The sequence below is a fragment of the Elephantulus edwardii genome, unplaced genomic scaffold, assembly GCF_000299155.1.
Source record: "Elephantulus edwardii isolate Elephantulus edwardi_28Jun2011 unplaced genomic scaffold, EleEdw1.0 scaffold00059, whole genome shotgun sequence".
Taxonomy (NCBI): domain Eukaryota; kingdom Metazoa; phylum Chordata; class Mammalia; order Macroscelidea; family Macroscelididae; genus Elephantulus; species Elephantulus edwardii.
Window position 1 is genome coordinate 13475364 of NW_006399809.1, and position 8462 is coordinate 13483825.

Below are 8462 nucleotides of genomic sequence, written 5' to 3' on the forward strand. Positions count from 1 at the left end.
TTTTTGGTAGTATTGCCATTTTCACAACATTGAGTCTTCCTATCCATGAGCAAGGGATATTCTTCCACTTTTCAAGATCTCTTTTTGTTTCTTGTAGTAGTGTTTTGTAATTTTCTTGGTAACAGCAGCTTTTAAACCTTCATGTTGTTGTTGCTAAGTGTCATCATACTGACATAAAAATTTTCCCCCCAAATAAATGTTTTCTCTCTGGTTCGTTAGATAGAGAATGTCATAAAAAATTCCTAGGGATCTTTCCTTTGTGGTCAAAGATAAAGGATGTGATAATCTGTGCCTCAAAAATATTAGTAAATCTTCTTTTCAATGGATCCCTATACAGAGGCATGACTGAGAAGGCAATTTCAACAAGTTTCCAGAAAAATATGTTTTATCCTTGCATTATGTCTATAGTATAGTCATATAAAAAGTCCCTAAACTTGTACATTTGGCTAAGGAACAGTTTTGAATCTTTACTTTAAAAATGGTTAGATCATGAAATCCTGCATTATTCACCAATTCCTGATAAATACCACTCTCATATATCCCACCCTCCACTTCCAATGTTTGTCTTTCAGCCAATCAAATGTAGCTTCAACTGTATAAGAATGCTTATCTTATTGTCCAAGCAGAGCAATTACACTCAATGAATATGAACATTTTCTCAGTTCAAATCATCTCTGGATGAAGAAATCTCTTTCAATAAATCTCTGATTTTGCTTTTGCAGAGTGTTATGTTTTACTCTAGGATGTTCTTTACGATATTTACATAACGAATGCTGTGAATAGGATTCCTAAGTTTGCATATTTTCTTGTGCCTTAAATAAATCCACCATGACTAAAAAGAATTATTCTCTAATACACTACTAGATTCCATTTAAGAAGCACTGATCAGAGAGAGGTCAAGTGTTTGGCTGCTAAACCTAAGCTGATGATTCAAACCCAGCCCTGAGAGTTATGTCTACTCTCTAACAAATTGTGTTAGAAATTAACTTGATGACATCTAAGAATAGCAAAGTTCTTCTCTCTTTCCCTCCCTTCCACTCTCCTCCTTTTCCTCCTCCTCCTCCTCCCCTTTCTTCCTCTTCTTCTTCTTTTCTCTCTCTCTCTCTCTATCTATCTCTATCTCTATCTCTATCTCTATCTCTATCTCTATCTCTATCTCTATCTCTATCTCTATCTCTATCTCTATCCTCTTGTGATTTTACAGATTAAGAGGGGTTGGATTGAACTCCCTAGGTAGTGTGGATGGTTAATGTGCTAAACTGCCAACAGAAAGGTTGACCATTGGAGTCCACCCAGAAGTGCCTCAGAAGAAACACCTGGCAGCCTGCTCTACCCAAAAACTCAGACACTGAATAAATCCCCTATGAAACAGTTAGAATTTTACCACAGTCAATTCAACAGTAAGTATTTTGCTCCCTGATATCATGGGAAAACTCCAGACATTGTCTGCCATCCCCTCAGAGATGGTAGCCCACTTCACTCACTTCTATAATAGTTTTTAACATTCAGGAAGAATTTCTCCTAGGAGTCCAGTGTACTACTTTATCAAGTACTTTGAAGACTCAGGATGTGGCCTCTGCTATATATATTTCTTCTGTGAACAGATTTTCTTCAGAGTTTTAGGAACAGGGAAAGAAAGAGTCATTAGGAAGTTAACTCTATATAAAACTAACACAGAGTATAAAATAACAGTCTTTAAATGTTCATACAAAGGTTTCTATATGTAAAGCAAGCAGTGAAGTAGGTCATTACCTGGTGGTTTCTCTCAATAGACCAAAGTACACATTTTGAAAAGTTTAGACTAAACTTCTTGCTTTAAAGAAAAAGAAATATTTTAAAATCATTTAGGAGATTGTGAAGCATAGGATTTTGTGAAGAATAAAACCTGAAACTAACCAAAACAAAACACAAGCAATAACAGCAAAAAAATATTTTCAAACAATCTGTAAGATTTAGACTCAAGCCTTTTGTGAGAAATTGTTATCTAATGCTAAATACAGAACAAATGTAATGAAATCAATGATTAATTTGGTTATAATTTTGAAGAAATTCTGTCTTAAGTGTCCAAAAGTATAAAAAGTATCATTTGATACTTTTAAACCATTAAAAGATCAGTAGGTTTCTTTAGGAAAGTATGAAAATTAGAACAGTTGCTTGGAAAGAAGTGAGGAAAGGAGGATCATTTATGAGACATTTGAAGATATTAAAAAGCAACAACACTTGAGAAAGCATGTTATTGGCCCACAAATAAAAGCACAAATTTTGGGAATTATAGGAAGATAATAAACATATATCAAGCAACATAATAAACGTCATGCATAATAAAGCCCCTTTTCTACTAAAACTCTGTAATTAAGAGAAAAGATTACTTAGTGATTTGAGAAAATTCAATGACAATTTTTTGGGGAAAAAACCTTCACAATTTTTATAATAGACTACAATCAACATTAAGCCTTTGCACAAGTTATTTGGTACCCAAGAGTGTCCTGCCTTACTTGTATATCTAGCAAACTTCTACAAATATTCCACAGACATCTAATCTCAGCATTTTGTGGGTTCCTTTCCTAACTTTTCAGAGCAAAATTAACCCCCCAAAACATTTTAGAATCCCACCGGCAGTGTATGAGAGTTTCAATCTTTCCACAAGCTCTCCAATATTTATTGTTTGCTGTCCTATTAAACTTTACCACTGAAGCTGGGGTGAGATGATATCTCATTGTGATTTTGATTTGCAAGTCTCTGATTCCAAGTAGTTTGGAGTATTTCCTCATATGTCTGTTGGTAATTCAAATGTCATCATTTGCGAAAAGTCTTTTCATATTTTTTGTCCATTTTATTACTGGTTTATCAGTCTTTTTCTTGTGGAGGCCCTGCAGTACTCTGTAAATTTTCATTATGAGACTTTTGAATGAAACACCATTGCCAATTGTGTTCTCCTAGTGGTTTTCTTTTGTTCTATTGGTAAAAGGTTTGGATACACACATGAACTTAATTTCTAGACGGTCCTATTATTCATCTGTTGTGCCCTCTCCTTATTGTGAATTTCTGGCTATATTTGTAAACCTATTTATGCTATAGGCTAGAGCTCCTAAGGCTAAAGCTGAAAATATAAATCTCATAAAACCCAATTATTGCACTGGTAGGAACATACCCCCCACCCCGACAAAAATTGGAACTGAGCCATGAACAGACATACACCCCTATGTTCATAGCAGTGTTATTCACAGTACCAAGGACATGGAAACAGCCCAAATGACCATCAACAACCAAATATATTGAGAACTTGTGGTACATTCAAATAATGGAATACAATGTAGCTCTAAGGAGCAACAATTTCATAAAATGCTATCTAACACAGGAGAATCTAGGGAGCATTATGGTGAGTGAACTAATGCAGTCTCATAAGGACAAATATTGCACAAGAGCATTATTGTAAAAGTTAAACAATAACTGATAAGATGTGTATAAATGTCCAAATGGGGAAGGGGAAGCAGAATAAGACAGAAAAAGAGGAAGGGTGAAAATCACTAGGATAACAGAGTTTAGTAGGCAGTGTGAGGGGAGGTTGAGGGAATGGGAAAGTTCAATGGGGACTTGAAAATATTGTGTAACAATAGGCCTGGATCAATTAATTATATGGTAATTAATTATATGGGATACAGTTTATTATGAATGTGTGAAGCAGAACATAAATGAAGGATTTTATGGAATACAATGCATATGAATAAAACACAATGTAAATTAATCATTGTATGAAAATCAATAAAGAAAAATAAATTATATGAAAGTACAAAACCAAAAAATAAATAGCAAAATCTCAAGTAAGAGTTACATGATGATGTTGTCAGAGCAAGCAGCAGTTATACACTGACAATATTCTCAAAACCTGAATAACTTACGGGAAAGAAATGATATGTATTATTCTTGTTGAAAAAAAAAACCCAAGATGTAGCTCACCCCTTATTCTACTCTCATGTGGCAAATACCTTATTGTATTGTAGTCATTTGCTTCTAACTCTCCACAATAATTTTTCTTTTGATCAGAAGCCATATATTTTAATATTTGTAATTATAGCATGTGAGTCATTAACTGGATCATCCAATATTCTGTCTATAGCATCCTTAAGTATTGCAATTTGAGACTTGAATTTGTTCTTTAGTTCTAACCTTGAGAGGAATGGGAATCTCAGAACGCTGGATTGTGCTCATGTAAAACCTATACTTGGACCAGGACAGTCCTCAGACAAGAGCAAGGAAACACTGCATGGTTCAAAATCAGGAATGTGTCAGGGATGCATCCTGTCTCCTCCATATCTTCTCAATCTGTATGCAGAACAGATTATTTAGGAGGCTGGACTTATTAGGAGGAACATGACATCAGGATTAGAGGAAGACCTCAACAACTTGTGTTGTGCAGATGATACAACCTTTCTTGCTGAAACTGAGGAGGACCTGAAGGTTTGCTGCAGAAGGTCAAGGACTATAGTCTTCAATATGGATCAAGAAAACAAAGATTCTCACCACTGGACCAATTAGGAACACCATGACAGATGGAGAAGAGATTGAGGCTGTTAATAATTTCAGCTTGCTTGGCTCCACAATCAATATTCTTAACTCTGGAAGTAAGGAAATAAAAAGATTCATTGCCCTAGGGAAATGTACTGTCAAGAGACCTCTCCAAAGTGCTGAAGGGCAAGGATGTCAGTCTAGAGACTAAGGACAAAGGTGCGCCTGGTCTTCACAATTATTTGCTATGCATCAGAGAGCTGGACAATGACAAAAGATGATAGGAAAACTGATGCCTTGATTGTGGTGCTGGAGAAGACTATTGAACATACCATGGAGAGCCAAGAAAACAAACAAAGGAGAAGGTGAAATCAAGCTGCTCCTTGAAGGCAAGGATTTTGAAGGTCCGTCCCACATACTTTGGATACATGACCAGAAGTGACCTCTCCTTAGAGAAGGACATATTCTTGAAAGGGTTGAAGATCCATGTAGGAGAAGAACCCAGATGAGATGGAGTGACACAGTAACTGGTGTAATGGGGGTAGATGTGCCAAAGACAGTGAGACTAGCTCAGAATAGGGGCGAGTACAGAGTTATTGCATATTGGATCACTATAAGTTGCAGGTGACTCAATGGCACATGATTAAAACAACAACAAAACAACAGTCATTATCTGCCACAGAGAAAGCATTGTCTTTGACCAGTGAATGACACATCAATACACAAGGCTAACTGAAATTCCAGTTATGTGAAATAAAGCATAGTCTGGCAAAATGTTTTTGAGGACTATGTCTTTTCAAATATTGATGAGGATATGCTCACTTAGAAGATAGTCATCCAGGAAAAAGTATGGTTTTATAGAACAGAAAATAAAATTACAAAATGGAAAAACAATAATACATTCACACAACAGAATACCATGCAGCACTGGGAAAATAACAATCTTGTAAAACATTACACAACATGAATGACCATGGAGGATATTATGTTGAGTGAAATGTCTCAGTCTCAAAAGGACAAATACTGCATGACACCATTGTTATAAAGCAAGACTGACATGCAGGTTGGGAGGAAAGTAAGAAAAAAGTGGACAAAGAACACCTCATTGGAAAAAGATGAGGGAAAGAACTGTTTAAAATTACTATATGATTAGGCATTATATGTAAGACAATGGTCCAGAATAAGAGGTATCTTGCAAAGAAGACTGAGGGAGGTGAGGGGAAGGGAGAATAGAGGAAATTGTGCAATAATTAATGAATATTTAAAAAACATAATGTGAGGCGGGGGAATAAAAGGTACAATAATGGATTAATGAAAATAGAACTTTTCTGCAAACTTATGTTAAAATGACAATTTAAAAGTTGTTTGTGGGCGAGCTCTGGTGGCCTAGTGGCAAGAAGCTGCTCTGCAATCCCAGAGGTATGGGTTCAAATCCACCAGATGCTCTGCTAAAGATCAGATCAGATCCAATTTGATGGTACACACAATAAGTAAATGAATGAATTAATTAATTAATTAATTAATTAATTAATAATGAATGAATGAATGACTAAATAAATAAATGGAAATAATGTAAAAAAATTTTTTTAAAAAGTTGTTTGTGTATACCAATATTCTTAGCAGCAGTATTCACCAACACAAGAACATGGAATCAGCCCAAATATCCAACCACAATCAAAAGGACTGAGAAATTATGGTACATTCACACGATGAAATATGATGCAACACACAGAAGCAATGATTTTATTAATTACTATCTAATTTGAGAGGGACTTGAGAACATTATGCTCAATGAACTAACTCAGTTACACAAAGACAAATATGGTAAAAAGATTATTACTGTAGAACATGTATGAAGATCTGGAAGAGGGGAGAAGAGGGCTGAGGATGGGCAGGGGCAGGTGAGTGGTTGTTAATCATAGGGTTGGACAATTTGATGGGTCAAGGGAGGGTGGATAAAGGAAACGGGAAAGATCCAGTATGAAAAACAATGTATATGAACTTTGTAAGTAAACAAGTATAAAATAAAAATGTTATTTTAAACTTAAAAAGTTGTTTAAATTGTTGTTGTTGTTCTTATGTATCTTTAAGTAAGAATCCTCTAAATGCTTTTTCAGAGGCAATAAATCACACTAATGCCTTATATGTCGATGTTCCTGCATTCTATTTAATTTTTTAAAATTTCCAGTTTTCCTATATTCAAGCTACAAGTATTCCATGTTCCAATTATTAAACAATATTTGTTATTCTTTTTCCTCATTTTGACTGACTTCCAATCTGAGCTCTACCACTACACTACTACTGTTCATAGGATTTTCAAAGCGCTGTAATTTAAGAAGTAGATGGCCAATTCTGCTTCCTACTCTGTCTTAATCAGGGAGCTCCACCAAAATCTGTCCAATATGAGTAACACTTATGACATTTGACATACCCATGACACAGCTTTCAGTATCAAAAGAAATCCCAATTTATCTCAGTATAACAAACTGATAGACAAATGTTGTACCACTTAGAACAATGTTCTCTACAAATACTATTAATACTTCATTGTTAAAAGAAAAATAAAAAACAATGAAACAGTTTACACCTGGCTTTCAATTAAATCAAAACAGCCTACCTTCCCAGAATCCAACATCAACATTAGTGAGATGAGATGAACCAGTTTGGGCCAATTCGAATCAAATAATCATATGGTTTACTATGCTGGGAATTAATAATGCTGTTGCAGTCATAGTAAAAAAGCCAATTTCAAGTTCTATCCTGAAATACGGAGTTATGAGTGATAGGATAACATGCATGCACATACAAGGAAGAATTGTTACCATGACTATTATCCAAAGATATGCTCCTACATCTAGAGCCAAAGACGGGGGAAAAAATGAGAATTTTTAACCAAATCTTGTAGTCAAAATTGACCAAACATGCAATCAAGATGAATTAATGATAACTAGTGACAATGCAAAGGTGGGAATGGTGAACAAGGGATAGTAGTTGGAAAATAAGGGCCTGGTGATAGAAATGGGACTAGAAATAGAATAATTGAATTTTGAATTTACAGTCATTTATTCATTGCAAATACCTAATTAAAAGATACAGTAATGAGTTTATACATGTATCTCACTTGATGACCTGCATAGGAATCAGAGTGACTACATTTGTGGAAGAAATTATTGGACAAGCTCAATATCATCAGTCAAAACTAGGCAGGGTGTACTATGGGTCAGATCATCAGTTACTAATATGCAAGTTTAAATTGAGGCTGAAGAAAAGGAAAATAAGTTCACAGGAACCAAGATATGATCTTGAATCAATTCCATCTAAATTTCAAGAACACCTTAGAAATAGGTTTGAGACATTGAATACTAATGATAGAAGACCAGCTGAGTTATAAGACGATATCAAGGATATTACCGACAAAGAAAGTAAAAGGCAATTACAAAAACAAAAGAGAAAAAAATATTGAAATAAATGTCAGAAGAGACTATAAAAATTGTACTGGAGCATCAAGAAGCCCAAACAAAAATAAAACAAGACAAAGTAAAAGAACTGAACAGAAGTTTCCAAAGGACAGTTAGGGAGGATAAAGCAAAGTATTATAATGGCATGTGCAGAGAGCTGGAATTGGTGAATAAAAGGAAAGAACTCGCTCTGCATTTCACAAGCTGAAAGAACTGAAAAACAAATTTAAGCCTTGAGTCACAATATCAAAAGATTCTATAGGCAATATATTGAATGACTCGGAAAGCCTCAAAAAAAGATGGAGGAAACACACTTACTCACTGTACCAGAAAGAACTGATTCACATTGAAAATTTTTGAGAAGTATCATATGGATTGATAGAGGTCAAAACTTGTTCCCATTCCCAAGAAAAGTGATTCAACTAAATATGGAAACTATCAAACAATACAACTAATATCATATGCAAGCAAAATACTACTGAAGATCACCAAAAACAG